The sequence below is a fragment of the Vulpes lagopus genome, chromosome 6 (assembly GCF_018345385.1).
Source record: "Vulpes lagopus strain Blue_001 chromosome 6, ASM1834538v1, whole genome shotgun sequence".
Lineage (NCBI taxonomy): Eukaryota > Metazoa > Chordata > Mammalia > Carnivora > Canidae > Vulpes > Vulpes lagopus.
In genome coordinates this window covers 114,780,695-114,793,864 of record NC_054829.1, presented here as the reverse complement: position 1 = coordinate 114,793,864, position 13,170 = coordinate 114,780,695, and the positions used below count along the sequence as shown (strand labels likewise).

General features: G+C 35.6%; 1 pseudogene; it reads right to left on the bottom strand.

The window, feature by feature from the left end:
• Nucleotides 1-10,913: 10,913 nt before the first annotated feature.
• Nucleotides 10,914-11,826, bottom strand: LOC121492717 (annotated as a pseudogene).
• Between the last annotated feature and the right edge of the window lie 1,344 nt (nucleotides 11,827-13,170).

Below are 13,170 nucleotides of genomic sequence, written 5' to 3'. Positions count from 1 at the left end.
TGTGTGTGTGTGTAACTTCAAGTAGTATGATTAGCATGCAATTTGCACTCTAGTTTTTTTTGAGATTTTATTTATTTATTCATGAGAAACAGAGAGAGAGAGAGAGAGAGAAGCAGAGACACAGGCAGAGGGAGAAGCAGGCTCCATGCAGGGAGCCCGACGTGAGACTCCATCCTAGGTCTCCAGGATCACACCCTGGGCTGAAGGTGGCATTAAACTGCTGAGCCACCCAGGCTGCCCTGCACTCTAGTCTTTATTCTTTTTCTCCCCCTCCCACACCCTAGTTTTAAAAATGTGTATAAGTATGGACTGGTATAATTGAAAAATCTAAGCCAACACTAACACTAACTGCATTTCAATTTCTAGAGAGATTTTCTAGAAAGATAATGGACTGCTCAGAGCTTCTTGAATTCTCTTTAAATATACCATTTACGACTAACTTTTCATTAAAGATTTTTGTTATTGTTGTTTAGAGCATGAGTTTTAGAGTCAAACAACTTCCATGCTGAAGCCGACTCCACTGATGGCTAGCTATGTGACAGTACGTGACTTTACTGTGCTTCAATTTCCTCATCTGTAAAATAAAAATAATGTTTTTACCTGTTGGGAGACAACTGGCCTTAAGTCTCATTTTCTGCTGGTATTTTGAGCAGAGACATTAACTGTCTTTGTTATGGATTATATGTTTAAGGATGCTCATATAGATAAGAGCTTTAGAAAAGAGAGATAATGTCTTCCTCGCAAACAATAATGTTTACTGTACATTAGAGAAGTTTTGGGTTCCCTACACTCCAAGTTCCTGTCCAATAATCAACCCATTGGATGGCTCTTTTCACTTTGCTCTGTAGGAGATGGTGCTGGGAGAATTGACCTAAGAAAATATAGGCACCTTGGCAATTACTTTACCGTGAGTAATAAACTATCCTTAGTTTCTGAACCAGGAGTTTCATGTCTCCTGCTAACATCTATGAAACAGCGGTAAGCCAATTTGTTAGCTTGCAAGGATGGTAAAATCTCAGACTTTTTACAGATCTTGCAGATCTTACCTTACAATGTTATCTTGAAGGTTAAATGAAATAATATTTGTAATGTGCTTACAGCCTTATCTGTCATATGTTAAAAACACAATTTATATCAGCTAGTATTGTTGCTGCTACTAATTGGCCAACAGTTTCAAGATATAAAGACCTCAGGATATTGATGAATTCTAATTCCACTGGTGCTAAGTGATGAAAAGCACAGACTAAAGAATTCCTGCAGTGCCTTGTAATAATACACATTTTCTTTCAAATTGCTCAAGAAAGAAGTAGTTTGTAGAATTGGAAATTTTATGACTATCTTATATCTTATTTAAATATCCAGGTGATTTATTTTAAATAAAAATATATAAATGATTGATAGAAAGGCTTATACTCCATCATATCAACACTTTTTTCTGCTGAAACTGACAGCATCAAGCTGATGTTTGTGATTTTATCAAGACTGAAGACAAATTTTCTTCACTCTCCTATGAAAATGTGTTTTAGTTGCCTGTCTTATCAAAGTGCCATAAAAGAAGCAATGATGATTAGTACTTATCCCTATAACTTATTATTAGCGATTTTATGTAACCACATTTGAAGGTATGTTTGCTGAGATCTTATTTAAATAATCACACATCATTTCTGTTTAACTACAACTTTACTGGTAGAGCATGAAAAGAGCTTCTAAGTTTCTGTGAAATTAATTTAAATGATCCTATCAAACTGATCGATCACATTGAGGTTCTGTTATATTCTAGAACATCAAGTGAAACAGAAACATGTCAGATACGGCCTATGCATACAGACTTGTTAATTACAAAAAGAATTCAGATGCTCACATGACTCTTAATTTTTGAGAATTCAAGATATTGAGAACCTAAGTGGATATTTTTAGGAGCTTTTCTATGGTTCATTATCACTAAGTGAATGTAAAAAACATGGAATTGCTACCTATACATATACTTCCTTTAGTCTTCTTATGTTTTAAGGCTATCTTAAGATTTATTTGAATTTAAGTCATGGAAGTCCTTGGAAACAAGAATCATCCATCCATATGTAGGGTAAGTCAATATAAAGGAATTAATTCAGATAGGAAGTGTACTCAAAGAATAGTTTTCAGGGTCCCGGCATGGATCCTGCTTCTCGCTCTGCCTGTGTCTCTGCCTCTCTCTCTCTCTCTCTGTGTGTGTCTCTCATGAATAAATAAAATCTTTAAAAAAATGTGAAAATATTCTTTAAATGCCATGCTATCGAATATCCATATGGATCTACCCATCCACAGAGCATCCCAATGGGCATCCCTAAGCATTTCAAACACTAAAATTCCCAAGCCCCTTCTTCAGATCATTATTTCTAATTCTCCCCAAGGGTCAATAGACATATTGTGCCCATTCTATAGGCACAGCCCAACTGAAGGGTAACTGATTTGTCACATATTTAAGTGGTAAGCACATACTTTGAATTCTAATTTGTTTGAATTCAAAAAGTACTGTCTTTTTGTTTTTATGGTTATTGTTATCTGTGGTAATGTTACTCCCACATAGCGTTGCCACATAAACTATGGAATAACCAGTTATAAATTTCAGATAAACAATGGATAGATTTTTAGCATTGTTTTGTACTGTTGTATAGGACATACTTATATAAAGGAATTAGTTCCTTACCTGAAATTCAAATTTAACTGGCGATTTTGTATTTTTATTTGCTAAATCTAGAAACCCTCCAAGGGAAGTTTTCAGGAAAAGTGACATTTTATCTGGACTAAATAAATATCTGTAAATAACAGATTTAATGAAGCTATTTCAAGAGCAGAAAAAGGCAAGAGTATCTATGTTTCTGAAATCTTATTACAAATGTGAATCTGCATTTTCTAAGTGTGAAGAATTTAAAAGTATTGAACTCTCTCGGGAGTCCATGTCCACCCAGGTGGGAACAATCTTCCTTTCTTATTGGTAAGCAGGTTTGTCAAGCTTACTTGAGGATTTCTACAGACACAGAGCAAAGTGCCAAGGTGTAAGGAAGCAGAATATTGGCTGGCTGTTCATAAAATAAGAACCTAATCTGTTCTGTCCCATTGTGAATGAGAAAACAATGCCACTATTTTATTATCCGCTTTACTTGAAAATTCTCCTTCTATCACTTTTTTAAAAAGAAGTATTAATATTTCATTGGAGTTAAGAAAATAGTTATTAATCAAGCAGGGTAAGAATTTAAATCCTTTTTTTCAATATTTATAAGCTATGTGAATTTGGGCAAATAATTTATTTGCAACTAACATTTCTGGGTGGAAAATAGAGCAAATGATGCCTCCTTCTTAGGGTAGTTGTGAAAATTATTTGGAATGTATTTAAAAGCAATTAGTATAGTTAATACCTAAAATACAATAAATGGCCAAGTAAATGGGTAAGTATTGTTTTGGGTCCTGCCTAATCCGATACCACATTTTCCAAAATTATTAAGGATTTATTTAGTTTTTATAACTACTTGTTTTTGTCAGAAATGCACCAAAGTAGTATTTTACCTATGTCTATTTTGAATCTTAAATGAGAATTCTGAAGTAATATTTCTGGAGAAGAATGCATTTTTTTTAAAGATAATAATATTTCTGGGTAAGAGTGAGATATTGACCAACTACTATCACAGGCATTAGCAATTCAGAAGAGATGCAGGGGCAATTAGATCACATGGCCAGTGATAACCACATGATACAGCCATGCCCCTTGGCTAAATAAAAGCCATATTCCTGTAACAGAGAAGGCAAAATTTCAGAGGCTGTATACTCCCATAAAAGATGATAACCAAACTAGAGCCCTTACATAAAAAAAGAATAAATGCATTTCTTGAGAGTAATTAGAGTTGAGGTGACATTTTAATCCTTAATCTAAAAAGTTTGTATTAATAGAGGCATAATGCTGAATGGCACATCTATTTAGACAAGCAGAAGTAATAGCAGCAATAATGATAACTCTTTATTGAGTCTCCACTGGGTGACCTGCACTCTGCTGCACACTTAACACTCACTTAATAATTTAATTCTATCAGAACCTTGACTTTGGATTTATTTCCACTTTATATATAAGACAGACAGAGATCCTCATGTAACTTTCCTAGGTCACACACAGCTTATAGTGGAAGATTTGGATTTTTTTAAGCCACATCTCCTTATCTCCAAAACCCATGTTCTTACACACTATGCTGTGCTGCCTTCTGGTACAATCTAATAAAGTAACTACACAAGGTCACATTTTGATCAAAATTATATAAACAATAAAAAAACAGTCTTAGCCTATTTGATAGCCACCACCAGAGTGATAGATAGGTAACAATTCAAAGGAATTTTATTTAATGGATATTGCCAATCCAACAATGAAATGTCAGAGAAAGATTTAGGTGTAGAGGGAGTAGAAATGCTTCAATGGTTTCAATTCTTTTCTCAAGCATAGTAAAAATGAGCATGTTTCCACTTAACTAGACATATCAAGCAAATTAAATACTGTAAATTAAGCAAGTCTTACACAGGGGTATTCCCTCTGTCAGTAGCCCTCTTAACACTGGGGTGTGTTTTCGTTGACACCAACCCTCTCCAAGTACTGCATAATTTTTTTTTGGGGGGGGGAATACTACTTTATCCCTACTCAAACATATGTGTGTTTTGTTTTGGATGCCATTTTTATCCATATTTAAAAGTGTGTACACAGCCATGACTTGAACTAGTTGAATCAGCATATGGATAAAGTGTGTTATTTTACAGACTCCAGCGTGACTCAGGTTTGGAAGAAATGCTAAGGTCATCCTAACCAAACCTCTCCCTCCAGAACTGTATATTGACCAAGTGTCCCCTGGCAGTTACATAAGAGAATTAGGTATACCCAAGAGGACATGAAGATCCCATGTTGTGGTTTGCCCTCTGTTCACAGGGTCTGTAGAGGCACAGATATGATCATGGAGGTAGAACTGGAGGGACTTCACACCCTTTAGTTGGCTTCTCCCAGAGAAGCTCCACTTTGGGCTATTATACATCATTGGCTTCCATGTGATGACAAATGTTTCATGAAGAAAGTTTTATGGCTAAAATGATTCAAAAACTACAAAACATACAAAATATATAAAGAGAAACAGAAAAGAAAAACATGGCAGAGACTGCTAGTTGCCTACCAAAAATCCACCTTCCCTTAATTTTATTTAACACAATTTATGTATTGCTAGCAGCAGAAAAGTATTTACTTGTAAAATGCCTCCCTTTCAGCCTCTCTTCCTCCTCCTTCTGCCATCAATGCAGACACAATCGCTGGATCTGCTGGATCCAGCTAACTCACAAGACAATTAGAAAATGGAAGCCGAGTTCAATAAATGGAAAAGCAAAAAAAAAAAAAAAAATAGAGGGAGTCTGGAGCAATAATGAAAGAACACATCAATTACACCTACCTGTATCATCTCTCTGGGTTGTTTCTCACATGAGAAAAAAGGAAAAACCCAATTTACGTAATCCACTGTTTTAAGCTCTTACTTTTGTAGCCAGATATAATTCCTAAATAACACAAAAGGTAATACTTATTCTTTCACACTTATTTATTTGTTTGTTTGCTTGTTTATTTATTTAGTTTTATTTTGGGGGTGTGTAGATGTATAAGTAAAGCCAACTTTAAAGAGAAACAATAAATTACAATACAGTTAATCTGAGCTGAAAAGCAAAGAAACTAAATTGTAACTGGTAGAGTTTAGTAAACATTTGAAAAGTTATATATATTCAAGTTTGCAGGTTCTAAGATTCCAAAGCTTTCAAAGAATTAGAAAAATATTTACATGACCTTTAGTAAGAATTACATACTTTTCAAAATATAAATTAAGAGTATTATTGCTTTCGCTTTTACTTTTGCCAGATTGGCATCCTATGACATCTCTCCTATGCCTCTTACTGTCCTCCTTCCACTCTCAAGAGTTTTATGAGTATTATGAGTATTATGGTCCCTTTAGCAGAGAAAGAATCTGTTAGGAAGAATTTGGGGATGAGGAATAAAAGGTTTTCAAATTACTAAACACTTTCCATTTCAAATTCTCAAAATGCTTTATGAAAGCGTTATGTCAAACTATCTACAAGATTCTTTTTTTTTTCTCTCATTAAACTTTTGTTTTAGTGGGTCTCAAAATTCTGTGACAGATTTTTGGTCAAGTTGTTTCCATTAAAAAGTACTGGTTTTAAAAACTAGCAACTTAAAACTGCCACACACACACAAAATCAAAACAAAACAAATGGTCCACAAAACCTTCTCCTTTCTTTCTGAAGGTTTTATGATGTATTGTTACCATTAACCAGTCTTTTCCTATTAAACTTAAAAGGCCAATTGACACAAACAGTTCTGAGATCATTCTTTCATCACTGATTAAGATGGGGTGGCAGGGCACCCTGGGTGGCTCAGCAGTTTAGGGTTGCCTTCAGCCGGGGGTGTGATCCTGGGGACCCAGGATTGAGTCCCACATTGGGGATTGAGTCCCACATTGGGGATTGAGTCCCACATTGGGCTCCCTGCAGGGAGCCTGCTTCTCCCTCTGCCTCTCTTTCTTTCTGTATCTCTCATGAATAAATAAATAAAATCTTAAAAAAAAAGTAGCTGAGGCAAGTACATATACAAGGAGATATTCATCCTAGATGATGTATCTTTAAATTATTACCTTTAAAAGATTTTCTTTAGTTCAAAAAAATTATTATTTTTGATTAAACATGTCATTAGTCAAGTCAGCATAATTGACAAGGGCAATCCATGGATAGCAGATATTGCAAATAGATTAACCTCAAATTCAACATATTTAGGGAGGATTTTCATATTCATTGTGGAAAAAAGATTGATCTAACACGTATCTTTTTGGATTATCTTGAAATCAGTGATTAAAAACAGCACTTTGAAGGCAAGGAGTGTATGACTAATCATTGACTTCTGACTAAATCCGCATTAATGTTGTTAATACTGTATTTTCTTGTAATGTTTTCAGTGATTTTCCTAAAAACAGTGGGGTCTCAAACCATAATCTGACAGAACTCAAAAGCCTGTGAGTGCAGATTAAATGTACTGATAATAGAATTGCAAAATCATTCATTTCTGTAAAATCATTAAAAAAAATCAATGGATAAATTTTAATTTTTACTTTTGTAAAAAATGTCATAAATATTTTCCTGTTTCCACTTACCTACCAGTAAGTGTTATCTTTTTTTTTTAAATTTCTTTTTATTGGAGTTCAATTTGCCAACATATAGCATAACACCCAGTGCTCTTCCCATCAAGTGCCGCCCTCAGTGCCCGTCACCCAGTCATCCAGTCCAGCAAGTGTTATTATGCTACAAATAAATTAAAACATAAGCCCATAATTATTACTTAGTAAGCTGGAAGTGTTATTAAATATTTATGCAACATTATTTTCAAGATGTGAAAGTCTGCGCGTGTAAAAAAATTGGTCAACTTTTCACTAATTTGCATAATAGAATTTAACACAGTGATATTTCATGGTATGATTTAAAAAACAGTATAAATCCTATGTAGTCTGTTGCTAGGCCTCTTTCAGAAACTTGTCCTAAAGCAATGTTATCAAAAGGTATCTTTGAAGATGGTGACTTATAAGTCAAATTTGGCAACTCTTGTCGATTTTCTCTTTTTACTTGTCTTTATCATTAATTGCATAGAGTGATTAGTTCCTATTTTTTTCTGAAGAATCATGAGTAAACAGGTCCAGATGAGACTAGAATATCGGTTTGATGATGCTAATAGACACTTCTCAAGCTCTGCCCCCAGAGCTCCATTCATATCATCATCAGCTGCTACCCAGGATACTTAATAGCCTACTATTGGTCTCCCTAGTTCCATGTTTGCTTCCCAACAATGTCTGTCAATCTTTATACACCTACTCTAGCCAGAATATTTTCAAAGCACAAATCTAATCAAATCCGGCCAAAATGAATGCACACGCATTTTGTTTATAATACCTCAATGCATACCTCTTCTATAAAAAAATCTAAATTCCTAGCACAGCCTGCATGGTCTCTCCTCCATCACTACGCAGGAGCTACTCCCTCACTGAACACTAACCATACTCACCATTTTCCTACTTCTTAAAGAATCTATTCCCTCCTTGGTACAGTGCCTATGAATATGATAATCACTCGGCCTGGAACACTCTTTACCTACTTTAGCTTGATATCATTTATCATTTGTTCTGAAATCTTTGTTAAACTGTCACTTGCTTAGGAAAGACTTCCCTGATTTACTTGCCTATGTCTAATCTTCTTATATGATCTCATGTCTTCAAATAGTACTTATTCAAGTAATATTTTTATCTTTGTGTGATATTTGATTAATATCATTTTTTTTAATCCTGTAGGCTGTAAGTTCCATGAGATGAGGAACTGCATCAACCTTTTTTCATCATTGCCTTCCTAGCACTTTGCACTTAGTAGCTCCTCAGTAAGCAGAGATGGAATCACAATTAAAGCACTAACAGACTAATTTTACATAGGTGATAAAACCTTTCCCATATTCTTCTAACACAAATAATAATAGAAACACAAATAGTCATTGTGTTCTTAATTACTTCCTGATGATCTTACTTTGACTTTAAATCAAGTATTACTTATCCCCACTGCTCAACCCAGCAGGGATCCTGAACATCTATTAAACACTGAAGCATTTCTAGTTCTCATTGGTCCAGGTCATCTTAATAATTCATTATAGGAATAAAAGCATTTTTTCTTTACATTAATTTATAGTTTGGAATACACTCACATACACATGAATACTGACAGCAAATTAATCTTAGTCTTGAAGACATTCTACTAATAGAATAATCAGGTTCCCTGGGAACGAGAATATCCCCAATGTTTTAATACTTGGTTTTGTTTGTTAGAACATAAGAAGAAGAAAAAAACTCACCATCCTCCCCTAAAGACACAACGCATAACATCCCTGGAGTCTCTGTGGTTTCTTATCTTTATTTCCCTTGTACTCTTCTTCCTGTGGTCTGTACATTTGTCTTCTGCTTTTCCCTGACTTGGGGAGTTGAATTATCATTGCATTTATTTCAGTTATTCCTTGAACCAAAATGTAAATACTTAACTGTTTCTTCTGTTCACTCCCCCACCCTCACCCTGTAGTCTCACTCTCATTTTCTACATAGGCTTCACCCTGCAACTGCTAACTTTTTTGAGCCAGTTATTATTTTGCAGAATGTTTTCTTCTTTAGTAAGATTCCAAATGGCTGAAGCTTTATTACTGTTATTGTGAAAACTTTATGTCAATTCCTAATTTTGCTGCACTAATTTATTAAAGAATGCGGCCAATGTTATTTCTAGTATGAAAATTTGTGAATTATGGGCAGCTCCAGTGGCTCAGTGGTTTAGCGCCACCTTCCGCCCGGGGTATGATCCTGGAGACCCAGGTTTGAGTCCCACATCAGGCTTCCTGCATGGAGCCTGCTTCTCCTTCTGCCTGTGTCTCTGCCTCTCTCTCTCTCTCTCTCTGTGCCTCTCATGAATAAATAAATAAAACATTTTTTTAAAAAAGAAAATTTGTGGATTTTTATGGTGTAATGGATAAAAGAGTTAAAAAATTGTAATTTTCCTGTGGGTAGTTGGAAAGATGGTGTATACTTCCTTGAGAATGGATTACATCAACCTTGGATATCTTTTGATATTTAAAGTCCTCTGTACTTATTTATTTTACATACTCAGTTGATGATTGATTGATGCAGACTGATATATTCTTGGCAATTGTCCTTATTGAAATCTGTTTTATTAAAAAATTAAAAATAAATCTGTTTTATTTTACAAATTACAAGATATTCTATTTAATACTTAACATCTTTGACTCTGTGTTATTTATTTTACATATTTATTTTACATATTTAGTTGATGATTGATGCAGACTGATATCTTATATTGTTATCATATTCTTGGCAATTGTCCTTATTTAAATCTGTTTTATTAAAAAATTAAAAATAAATCTGTTTTATTTTACAGGTTGTAAGATGTGCTATTTAATACTTAACATCTTTGACTCTGTGTTATTTTGTGTTTTTTTTTGTGTGTGTACACATTTAGTTTTATTGTAACAAAGCAACTTGTACACTTTTAAGGTTTAGAACTGAGCATCTTTCCTTTCCAGTGAAACAAAAAGAAAATTTAAAAATAAACAGGAACAAAATTACAATAGAGGATGTCAATTCCAAATAAGATCCTACAGGTTCTGCTGATTCTCCTATCGAGTGGCAGGGCTCAAGTCAGCATTAGGAGAGTTTTATTTTTAAAGTGTCATCTTAAAAAAAATAAAAATAAATAAAAGTGTCATCTTAAACTGCAAGGATGACCGTTAAACATCACAATGAAACATGCCAAAGGAGAGGTCATGTTGTCAAAATGCCCACCTAACCCACCCAAACATCTCAAACCCACCCTTTGCTGACCTTCTATAACCCCATTTTTTAAAGTTTTTTTTTTCTTTTTTTAAACAAGAGAAAGTAGACAGGTACATGTTGGTAAATGCTAACTGTCCATATTCACATAGAGACACAGTGTAATCTCTGAGCCCAATATACAGAGAAAGGAGGAAAAAAGCTAGAATTCTCTGCACTACTACACAGGGGCCTAGCACCCTCCAGCTTCCAGCAGAGCTAAGGGAGCAGAAGATTTTTCTTTTTTCCCACAGAGCATGGTGGTGTTGACTCCATAAAGTTTTTGTTGAGACAGGAAGGAATAAAAATGAATTTGGAACAGAAAGGGGTAGAGGTTCTTTTCCCACTGTATTCTGCTCAAGGTATTTCCCCCCAAAATAAGTTGAGAACAGTGGTATAATGGGGGAGAAAAGAGACTTCAAAAAACAGGGCGAATGAGCACAAGAGGAGGGGGAAAATTAAAAAAGGAAGGTTGGAATCCATCAGTGTTCCATTAGTCATCTTCTCCTTCATCCTCCTCTCCTTCCTCCCCCTCATCATCATCTTCATCTTCTTCACCTTCATCCTCATCTCCTTCATCAATATCTTCCAATCCTTCTTTTTCATCATCATCATCAACATCTTCTCCTTCTCCTTCTTCATCATCCATATCAGGAACCAAGTAGTGCTGTAATGGATTTGGCCAAATACCATCTTTGATGACCTCTCCTAACTCATCTGCACCTGTCAGTAAACCAGGTGAAGAAGCTCTCTGGTTCCTCGTGCTGTCCCTTCCTGCTGGCTTTATTCTGCGTTTGACTTGAACATTTCATCAAATCCTTTCCAGATTTCCATTTGATTTCAGTGGACTTTGACGATGGATCACCACTCTCATTCAGATGAAATTCTTTATTTTCGAAGTAAGGGTTTTCATCAAAATAAAAATCTATTCTGTAACCTGATTTAATATCTTCAAATTCTGTCACTTTGACTCTTATCATATAATGCAGCACCTCTTCATCCTCCTCCCCAAGCAGCGCAGATACTTGTGGATGGTTGACAAATGTTGTTACCCCAAAATTGGGGATTTTGGCAATCAATTCTGACCTCTTCTGAAAAAGTGGTTGGCGGAGTTTGTTATATTTCTGTTCTACTTTCAAAATCTCCTCACTGGCTTGTTCATTAAGTCTGTCTATTTAATTTTTTACTTCCTCGATACGTTCAATTGCTTCTTGCTGTTCTTTTTCTCCCTTGGCAAGCGCTGAGAGGTCACCGTCTCCTCCAGCTTGGGGGCCCGAGGCAGCCTCAGTTTCTTCGTTTGAGGTGCCAGTGAGGACTGGTGCTTGGGGGCCAGGCTGTGAGGAAACTTCAGGAAAGCGGGAGAGGGGCACATCAAGAAGCTCCAATGACTCGACTCTGTTATTTTGAACAGAATACTTTAGCAGAATAAAATTTCTGTCTCAGGTACATCTATTTTCCTTTAGTTCTGCTTTATATAATATTAAACTTATCACCTTGATTATTTTTGTTTGCATTTATTTCACACACTACTGTTCAACCGTTTATACAAGTCTTTCTGTATCATTGTAACTATATCTCCTGCAAAGCAAGTATTTGGGGGTGGGTAGGCGAAATCATTTCTGATGTTTCCTTTACTCACTGATTCTTATGAAAAGAGGACTATCTATAGGAATGGCTAATGCGTGGTGACTTGTGGGCCAGCCTCATTGTCTTTCCTCTTTGGAATATGCCCACCTGCACAGAGCATGCACTCTCTTCTGCTTTTAACCCTGTTAGAAGTTGGCTAGAAAAGGCACTCTCATTAGAACAGGAGGCCTGTGATCATCCAGCGCTGCCTGCTGGTCAAATCTTCCTAATTCAGGACTCAGTGTTTGGAAACTATTGTTGCTGCATACCTAAGCCACAATCTTCAACCCTCTATCAGAAAAGGGCAGACTTTCTGATTTCCATTTGCCTAACTAATGAGTCTCACTTGAGTCAATTCACCAATGTCAGGAGCACTAGTCAAGGCGCTGACAAGGAATGGGATCTGGCTAGCAGTGTTATACTTGCAGATGGAAGCAGACCGTGTGGCTTTGTAATGCTATCAGTTTGTCAGGGTCTACATGTTCATGTGAATGGTTTTTATGGTTGTGTAGTCAGATTTTAACTAATGTGGCCTTGGTAGGTAATTTTAGGAGTTGGTATATTTGTATGGGTCATGCCAAATATCAGAAAACACCATCAAGCTATGCCAGATCTTAGGTGCATGTTAAATTATAGAAGTATAGCTTGGTCTGGTATTATAGGGAGGGCTGATGCATGAATGAATTGCTACTAAAAAAAAAAAAAAAAACATTTATTTCCACTCAAGACTCTCCTTAAACCAAGCAGAATTTTAATAATAATTTTTGATACTCTGGATGTTCCTATAGCTAGTTCAGCAAAGTTCCACGTGCATGGCATAGCACTAATGAACACTCAAATTTTTAGGGCCAGCCCTAGTAGAGCAGAAGTGGCTGGCTGTCCTCCACAATATCTGTGCTTTCCCCATTTCTATAGTGAAGTTTTGGTTAAGCACATTGTCACCCAGATAAGAATGCTCTTTTCACATTGCCTTCAAACTGTGTCCATGTGATAGTTCAGGCCAACAGAAAGGGAGCAAGAAATTATGGGATAAATTTACAGGTCAGGCCCTTTAAACAAAAACAGATAAATATCTTTGATATACCTACAA